The 10,101-nt window shown below is 37.1% G+C and overlaps 2 pseudogenes; both read right to left on the bottom strand.

The window, feature by feature from the left end:
* LOC118623338 overlaps positions 1-622 on the bottom strand; it is a 2,100-nt pseudogene extending 1,478 nt beyond the window's left edge.
* A 1,000-nt stretch (positions 623-1,622) lies between these two features.
* On the bottom strand, positions 1,623-2,574 carry LOC118623339 (annotated as a pseudogene).
* Between the last annotated feature and the right edge of the window lie 7,527 nt (positions 2,575-10,101).

Below are 10,101 nucleotides of genomic sequence, written 5' to 3' on the forward strand. Positions count from 1 at the left end.
AAGAAACAGTACAAATACTTCTTTCAGCCTTGAGAGATTATCATTTTTGATAATTTCTCAGAATTGATAGAATCTCAGAAGATAAACCACTTAACTTGGCTACATCACTTTTATACTGATTTGCCCATCAGAATTATGTACAGTAAGAGGTCCCTAATACGGCTTCTGTTTCTACCTCGGTGGCCTTCGCCTGACTGCAGTCTACAGAGAATTGAATGTTGAGGTGCTATGTTTGTAATGTATGTAGATGATCAAGTTCCTAGAATCCACAATGTGAAGACATTAAACATGGAACTTTTAAGATCCCTTTAGCCCTTATGGTTCTTTTGTTCCCATACCTAATAAATCTACATAATCTGGCCTCTGCTTAGCTGGGGGCAGGGACAGGTATTCTTTAAGACACTATTAAAAAGAATGTAAGTTTTAGCTTATGAGCATAATTTGTTATTGTTTTTTTTTTTAACTTATAAGCACTTAGTAAATCTATGCAAAACTATCAGCTTAATGTGTATCTTCTGCACTGTCAGATTCAGAGGAGAACATTAACATATGAAATTTAACATATGAAGTGTAAAAGTAATTTTTATTTTACCAAGTTATTGATCAGAATATTTATAAACATTTTGTCGTCTGCACAGAAAGTCCATGGCTCCTCTCAGCTGGTTAATAATTCAAATATCTTTGCCACAACATAAATGATGTGCTATTGATAGAATTTCCGAAAAAGATATCTCATGAATGACTTATGTATAAACCGAATAATATCCTCCTGGTGTATAGAGATGATGATCTGTATTGAATCAATGTCTTCTTTGACAGTTTTGACATTTTAACATCTCAAAACGTAAGTTTCTGATGGAAGGTCTCTTCTTATCAGGGTGTCATGACAACCAATGCCTGGTGCAGTCCTAGTTTGGTAAAAGCAATTTACACATGTCTTTTTTGTAAGAAATATCCTTCAGTAAGGCTTCTTGTTTAGCCATCCTATTTTACAGAAACTTTTTATATAAACTGTCCTCTCACACGTATAAAGTATCTTTGTTTTACTGATCTATGATCCTAAAATAATTTTGAATTTGCTGTTACAATATTTATTTAAATCACAATTTGTTTTGTGATTACAGTCAGTATAGATTTCTGCTACATTCATAGAATTACATAGCATTTATTAAGAACTGTAACTCTATCTTTTGCAAAGGTGGAGCTTAGTTGAACGATCTGAGAAGAACAATCTAGCCAGGACCATGACGATGAGCCAGCTGCTTTTCATAGGGATGCAAATAAGAGCAAGATGCTATAACAGATGTTCCGAATTAGCTATACATTTTGCATCTAGAGAAATGATTTAGAACTAACTATGAAAATACTCTCTTCTCTCACAGTTTGTTTTAAAACATGTTTAACAAAACACTCTCATGGGAAAGACAGAGAGAAGAGAGACAAAAAGGGAAAGAGAGATAAAGAGGCAAAATAAGCTCTACATAAGATTCCTATGTTATAAATATACTAAATACATTTTAATGTAATAAACTATATGAAACCAACATTAATGTAAGAACTGAAGATAATATATATTTTGTCTTCCTTTGTCATAGAAAATGATAGTTTGTCTTCAGATCTGTTTACGGTGTTAGACATTTCATTTTTTTTAGTGCATGTGTTACTTTAAGTAGCACCCTTAGAGATGCTTGTCTTAGTTTATTGTTCCCCAGAATTAATATAAATGAATGGCTTGAGGGATAGATTAGAGCTATCAACTCACCAATTATCACAGCTAGTTCTGTCTCTGGCATGAAGTAACTGGAGGGTGGCTACAAGAAAGGACAAATAGTAGGCAATGAAAAGTAGGAGGAAGGAGATGACAGCTTTCATGGCTCCCATGTGGGCATCTGTGCTGGGGTCTCTGGCCCCTGTAGCAATGAGCTGCATCTGCTTGATGTGTCTCCAAAGGGAGAGGATCAGGAGGAGAAATGAAATCAGGGACACAGAAAAGGGGAACAGCGCCAACGCGTTCAGCGTCAACACCTTGATGGAAGCATATTGAGCTTTATTTTCTCTGCATCTCAAAGTTAAGTTTGTTTTCTGCTTGAACTTGACACAAAGCCTGAAATCATCATTCAAATTCTCAGTGACAGGAAGGCTAATAAACACGGAGAATGCCAAGCACACCAGCAGGATCCCAGGAATCACTCTGTCAATTCTCCACTTCATCCAGAGGAAAAGAGGATGGAAGAAATTAGCTATCTTGAGGAATAGAAAATGCTGAGGCAGGTGGCAAACCAGACACTTACATGGTTGGTTAATGTCCAGAAGAAGTCAATGATTCTCATTTGTTTACCAGTGGCATAGACATCTGGATGCAGGGATCAATACAAAACAATCTAAAAGTATTATACACAATAGAAAAATCCTGGATATGGCCAAACATGTGAGGATTAAATCAATGGGAGCAATCTCTTATTCTTGATCCAGTCCATGCAGTTTACCAATCCAATAAATGCATTTCCTAAAATCCCCACTGAAAAACTCTCCAATTGCTATGATCATTAAGGTGTGGTATTCTACATCTGACATGTTAAAACAGAAATATCCATTTGTTTTTATTTCAACTGATGTAGTATAACTACACCTACTTCTTAATTTTGCTGCTATTTACCTCTTTATGATGGAGATTTAATGGCAAATGAAGACTGTAGCTATCTTCATTAATCCTAATTAATCTTGACAAACATTGTGGTTGACGATCTCTGGACTGGTTGCTGTATATCCATTATCTTCCCAGCAAGTTTTACTTTTCCACTTATGATTAATTTGGGCTGAGCTTCAGTTTTGCCAAAATGCAATTAGGGCCGATTCCCGTTCATGGCCCTGGACTGTCTTTCTCATGTTACATTTGCAAATTTTGTATTTATTACTTGGTGATGCATGCTAGTAACCTCAACAGGTGTGCCAGATTTAACAAATAAGAATATAGAACACCTAGCTAAATTTGAATGCCAAATAAACAATGAATGTTTTTTGTTGTTGTTGTTTTAGTGTATGTCCCAAATGCATAAGATAACTACTTCCAGGAGGCACTGAAATTCAAATTAATTGAATATCCTGTATTTCAATCTGGCAAACTTAAACCTCAAGCATTTCTAGCAATTAGAAAATGGCCAAAGAATTGAAATTTGTAGAGGGATCTTCATTTGTTGAACGATAGTACTAATTACTACTAAAAATCCAAAGTTTGGTTTAACATTGAGAGCTATATGTTTCCAGGGAGTTTAAAAGGTTAACACTAAATATAAATTATTTGGTTTTATTTTTTTTATTTTTTTTTATTATTTTTATCCTCACCCGAGGACATTTTTCCATTTTTGTTCAGGTAGAGCGGGAGGGAGAGAGAGAAACAGAGAGAGAGAGAGAAACATCGACATGAAAGGGACACATCGAGTGGCTGCCACCCGCACAACCGACCAGGGCCGGGGACAAACTGCAACCGAGGTACGCGCCCTTAGCGGAACCGAACCCGGGTCTCTCAGGACCGCAGGCCGACACTCTAACCGCTGAACCAAAACCGGCCAGGGCAATTATTTGGTTTTTAAAAATATTTTTGCTCATTTATTTCGGTTGTTCAGATGAACAATTATATGGCACCAAGTCATATTAGTTGAGTGATATTTAAAGTTTATTTAGTTTGTCATGCTCTGTATATAAGAAGGTGAAGGAGCCATGATAAAGAAGAGTATTGGTTACCTTTAGATTTTTCCTTTTTGTTTTAAAATGTTCCCAAGGCAGTTGGATACAGAAGAGGGAAGACAATAAAGCTACCCCCCTACCTACCAAACTTCATCTGAATATCTAGCTCTTTAGCCCTTCTGATCTGTTAGGCAGGAGACTGATGGTTACATTTATCTTATTTCTGAAGACTAATTCTTGTTTTGAAATAGCTTCTCTACTTATTCACAGGTGATCACTTTCCTCTGGAAATGACCCCTGACCCAGGTACACTGTTTTCATATCCATAGTGTTCTTATAATAAGTGCTCATGATAACTAGATAATACCTTTCCCCAAATAAATTTTAGACTAATATATATATTTTTACAAATAAATGTGGATTTTGTGCTTACTGGTGTTGTATAGTGTGAAAGTTTCAATGTAGCTACTGTGAAAAACATTATGAAAATTCCTTAAGTTTTAAAAAATACAACTATCCTATGATCCAGCAACCTCACTTCTGGGTATATACCCAAAAGAACTGAAATCTGATCTTGAAGAAATAATTGCATGCTTAAGTTTATTGCAGAATTATTCACAATAACTGTAATGTAGAAACAATGTAAAACCCCCTGAACAGATGAGTGGTTAAAGAAAATATGATATATACATACAATAGAATATTATTCAGTCATAAGAAAATCTTGCAATATGAAAAATGTGGTTGAACTCGGAGGATATTATGCTGGATGAAATAAGCTTGCTACAGAAGGACAAATGCCATACAATTTCTCTTATATTAGGTATCTAAAATAAAACAAATTCATGGAAGCAGAGAGTAAAACAGTGGTTGCCAGGGCCTGAGAGGAAAGAGGTGGAGAGTTGCTATTCAACAAGCACAAAGTTTCAGCTATGAGTCAATTCTAGAGACCTGCTATACAACATTGTGTTAACAATTGTTAACAATGTTAACAATACTGCATTATACATATAAAATTTGGCTACAAGGGTAAATATCCTGTCAGAAATTCTTAATACAATAAAAAGAAGAAGAAAATATTCTGCAAGAGAGCATTTGTCACATGCTTCCTCCTTTGAACCCTAGTCATAGCCATAGATATTTGAAACACGGAAGATACAGAAAACAAAACATGGAAGTAAGGACTTCAGCCGAATGCTGGCAAGCCTTCCCAGAAGCACTGATCTTATAAAACATTGAATTCATCTGAACCTGCAGAAGAATATAAAGTTTATCCAGACATAGAATTTATAGGCATTATGAAAATGCAAGTTGTTTGAAGAAAATTTTGATTTCGAGCCCGGGCCGGTTTGGCTCAGCGGTTTAGAGCGTTGGCCTGCGGTCTGGAGAGACCCGGGTTCGGTTCCCGCTAAGGGCACGTATCTCGGTTGCAGTTTGTCCCCGGGCCCTGGACTTGGGTCGTTGGGTTGGCGACCACTCGCTGTGCCCTTTACAATCGGGATGTTTCTCTCCTCTTCATCTCTCCTCTCCTCCCTCCTCTCTCTCTTCTTCCTCTCATCATCCTCTCCCCCCCCACTCGAATCTGAACAAAATATCGCAAAATGTCCTCGGTTGAGGACTAACAAAAAAAAAAGAAAAAGTGTGACTTTTGATAGAAATAAAAAGGAGATGTCAGAATACTGGTCACTTTGAAATATTACCTGGGAGAACCACCGAAAACACACCAGCTGGAGGAGAGCCCCTATCACCAGAACACTGAGACCACTTAAAATAGTACCCAACATAATGAATACTGGAAAAAATGAGAAGGAACTATAAAACAGATATTTTGTATTTAAAAAATGATGTGGCTAAAACTTAGTGCGATTTACGGGCCAATTTTACAGCACACAGCTATTTTCCCACATCTCCGCATCTGACGGATGCCTGCCTTCGCTTGTGATTTTGAATAATAAAATAAGTGAGGGCCCGGCTGGTGTGGCTCAGTGGATTGAGCATTGTCCCATGAACTGAGAGGTCCTGGTTCAATTCCCAGTCAGGGCACATGGCCGGGTGTGGGCTAGGTCCCCAGTGGGGGGACTGCAGAAGGCAGCCAATCAATGTTTCTCTCTCACATCGATGTGTCTATCTCTCTCTTCCTTCCTCTCTCTCTCAAAAAATAAATGAAAATATGTTTAACAAAATAAACAAGTGAGGGACCTGAGGGATAGAAAGTTGCTATAAGCTCTCCAAACATCACAGATAACTTGCTTTCTTTAATAAGGTAGCTAATGTCACCCAAAGAGAAGCTATATAGTACACAAAAAGAAGGAAGAGAAATGAAATCAGTTTTCAGGGTTCCCACATGGGCTTCGGTTCTGGGGTCTCTACAGCCTGTAACATTGAGCTTTATTTGCTTTGTATGCCTCTATAAGGACATAATTAAAAGAAAAAATCACATCAATGACACAGAAAATGGGACAATTGACAACAGGTCAAGTGACAATGGGTTTGAAGTATTAAATTTACTCACATGGAACAACCCAGTGACATTTATTTTGCAATTTTAAGAAACTCAGAATTATACCTCAATATCACTGCTAGCATAAGGCTGTTCAACAAGGAAATGGGCTCTGTCAATTCTTCTTTTTTTAATCTATAATTTTATAAACTTATCTTTATCGTTGAATGTATTACAGATGTCCCCCGCATTTTCCCCCTTTGACCCCCCTCCTCCCCAAACCCAACCCCCTCCTGCCTTCCCCACACTATTGTCTGTGTTCATTGGTTATGCATATATGCATAGAAGTTCCTTGGTTTATCTCATCCCTCCCTCCCTCTCCCTTTCCCTTTGAGGCTCATCAGTCTAACAAACAATTTGTACTTCTTAATTTTCTTCATCTTTTCACCCATCCCTCTAGCACTCTCCCATCTGGCAAGCAACAAAAAGTTCACTGTATCTATGAGTCTATTTCTGTTCTGCTTACTCATTTTGTTTGTAGATTCAATTGTTGATAGATATGTATTAATTGCCATTTTATTGTTCATATTTTTTTAATCTTATTCTTCTTCAAGAAGACCTGTCAACATTTCATATAATACTGGTTTGGTGGTGATGAACTTTTTTAGCATTTTCTTGTCTGGGAACTCTCTATATGTCCATCAATTCTAAATGATAGCTTTGCAGGATAGAGATCGCGGTTGTAGGTTGTTGCTTTTCATCACCTTGAATATCTCTTGCCACTCCTTTCTGGTCTGCAAATTTCTTTTGAGAAATCAGCTGACAGTCTTATGGGAGCTCCTTTGTAGGTAACTAACTGCTTTTCTCTTGCTGCTTTTAAGATTCTCTCTTGTCTTAAACCTTTTGCATTTTGATGATGATGTGTCTTGGTGTGAACCTCTTTGGGTTCATTTTGTTTGGGACTCTGCTTACTGGACTTGTATGTCTGTTTCCTTCACCAAGTTAGGGAAGTTTGCTGTCATTATTTTTTCAAATAGGTATTTATTTATTTATTTATTTTCCATTTTTAGTTCAGATAGAATGGGAGGGAGAGAGAGAGGAACAGAGAGAGAGAGAGAAACGTCGACGTGAAAGGGACACATGGAGTGGTCGCCACCCGTGCGACCCAACCAGGGCCGGGGACAAACTGCAACCGAGGTACATGCCCTTAGCAGGAACAGAACTGAAGTCTCTCTGGACCACAGGCTGATGCTCTAACCACTGAGCCAAACCAGCCAGGGCCGGCTACTTATTCTTTTTAAATACTTATAGGTCTGATCATGTGACTGCTTGGCAGGCATGCATTTAAAGTAAACTAGGAATCCCTAGAAATGTATAATTGCAGGTAATGATGGAGGAATTTATATATAATAAAAAAGAAAGGCTAATTCTCTGTCAATCTGTAGCTTTTTTTAGAGAAGACAGATGGCATATTTAAATGGTACCAAATATCTAGATATCAAGTCAAATCCAGATAATTGTTTAAATGACTGCAAACATTCAGGTATCGGACTTTTTGTAAGACAATAAAAAAAATTGGAATAATATTTTGTTTTTTATTAAATGTTTTATTTATTATGTAGAAACAACCTAAGTCAAGAAAATAGGAATATTAAACAAATATATAAAATTCTAATGGATTATTTGAATTTTAATCTATTGCCATAACTGAGACAAAGTTGCTGCTCATGGGAAAGGTAACTCTTTTTCTTTTTTTTTTTTTAATTTTATTTGTTTATCCTCACCCGAGGACATTTTTCCATCTTTTGTTCAGATAAAGTGGGAGGGAGAGAGAGAGTGAGAGAAACATCAACATGAAAGGGACATATCGAGTGGCTGCCACCCGCACGACCCAACCAGGGCCGGGGACAAACTGCAATCGAGGTACGTGCCCTCAGCGGGAACCGAACCCGGGTCTCTCCAGACCATAGGCCAACTCTCTTACCGCTGAGCCAAACCGGCCAGGGCGGGAAAGGTAATTCTAAAATGATGACTTTGAATTTTTCTGAAAGGTATATAAGCTTTAATAAGCATCAATAAAAGGGTATTTTATAATAAAATTACTTGAGCCTCAAACTACACTTTGTGATCGTTTGGATATTAGAGGGAGAATAACAGTACAATTTTGAGGAAATATTTCTTTTTTAAGTATGTATTGGGAATTTAGTTTATGCCTGGTCTCACATATATATATTACATCATTGATCATTCACTGCAACAATTCAAAGTAGATATTACTATATTTTACATCTGAACCATAACTTCAGAGTTTAAATACTTTGCAGAGCTTACACAATTAGCAAGAGTTTAGGTGTGAAGAGTTCTGAATCTTGGAGAGCAAGCAATTGATTCCATTAAAAAAGTAGAACAGATGAATGTTTGTTTAAATGGGTTTGTGGCAAGTTCCTATAGTAACAAATAATTATTTGAAAATTTATCTTTTGGGGCAAAAATTTTCTGGTAATGTATTCAGTAAACTATATGGCTGTAGATGGCTTAAGTTCTCAAATTTTCTTTGTTGTAAGATGTCTCATAATGTGTATTTTGACTGCAATCATTGGAGCTCTTCATTTTATCATATATAATACAGAATTAGTAAAATATTTGACACCCTTTTAATCTCTTCTTCAGAATCAATGATCAGATATAAGATTCTACTCTAGGAATGTTGGTCCATTATATCCAATATTTATTATTATTGTTGTTGTTGTTACTATTATTATTTCTCTTAAAAATTTCATAACTTTTTAAAATTTTAAAAAATATGTTTTATTGATTTTTGGAGAGAGAGATCGAAAACATCAACATGAGAGAGAAACTTCAATCGGCTGCCTCCTGCACACCTTATATTGGGGATCAAGCCCGCAACCCAGGCATGTGCCCTGACTGGGAGTGGAACTGGGACCTCCCTGTCCATGGGACCACACTCAGTCCACCCAGCCACACAGGCTTGGCCTAACTTCTTAAATTTAACCCTACTTGTCTTTCTATAAATGTATACCAGGGATCTTATCAAATCATATTTTGAATTTGTCTTCTTTTTATATTTTTCTCCTTTTATTTTTTATTTATTTATTTTCTAAAGTTATATTCTTTATTTTTTTTTTAAAAAAATATGTTTTTATTGATTTTTTAGAGAGCAAAAAAGGAAGAGAGAGATAGAAACATCAGTAAGAGAAACATCGACTGGCTGCTTCCTGCACGCCCCCTACTGGGGATCTGAGCCCACAACCTGGGCATGTGTCCTAATCCAGAATTGAACGCAGACCTCTCAGTCCATGGGAGGACACTCAATCCACTGAGCAATTCTGGGCAGGCTTTTCCCCCCCATTTTATTTTATTTTTAAGACCCACTCGAAGACATTTTTCTATTTATCTTCAGATAAAGTGGGAGGGAGGGAAAGAGACAGAAGAGTCGATGTGAGAGAGACACATCGACTGGTTGCCTCTATCAAGACACCTACCAGGGCCGGGAGATACGTGCCCTTGACTGGAATCGAAGCCAACTCTCTGGTCCTCGGGCCGTGTCTCTTACTGCTGAGCCAAACCGGCCAGGGCTTTTTTTCCTTCTTAAATCCTAGATACTGATCCTAAAAATTGGTCAAGTAAATACTTGTTCAAGGTTATGTTTCTTTCTCTTTTTCTTCAGAACCTATTGTATTTTTTTTTCTGCCTAGTGTTTGTCTCTTGAAAACTCTCAAAATTGAGTCTAGAAAAAGGCATAAAAGAATAACCAATGCCTAAGTTTTAGTGGTCCTCGGTCTTATTGTTAGCTATTGCCCATCTCCTTCCTTTTCACATTGAAGTCTTCTGTGTCGGAGACTTAGTGCTTGAACATCAGCAGAATGTGGCACCCTAGTCATTTGTATTTTTTTTTTTCTTTTTATCCTCACCCGAGGACATTTTTCCATTTTTTGTTCAGGTAGATGGGAGGGAGA

The sequence above is a fragment of the Molossus molossus genome, unplaced genomic scaffold (assembly GCF_014108415.1).
Source record: "Molossus molossus isolate mMolMol1 unplaced genomic scaffold, mMolMol1.p scaffold_m16_p_10, whole genome shotgun sequence".
Lineage (NCBI taxonomy): Eukaryota > Metazoa > Chordata > Mammalia > Chiroptera > Molossidae > Molossus > Molossus molossus.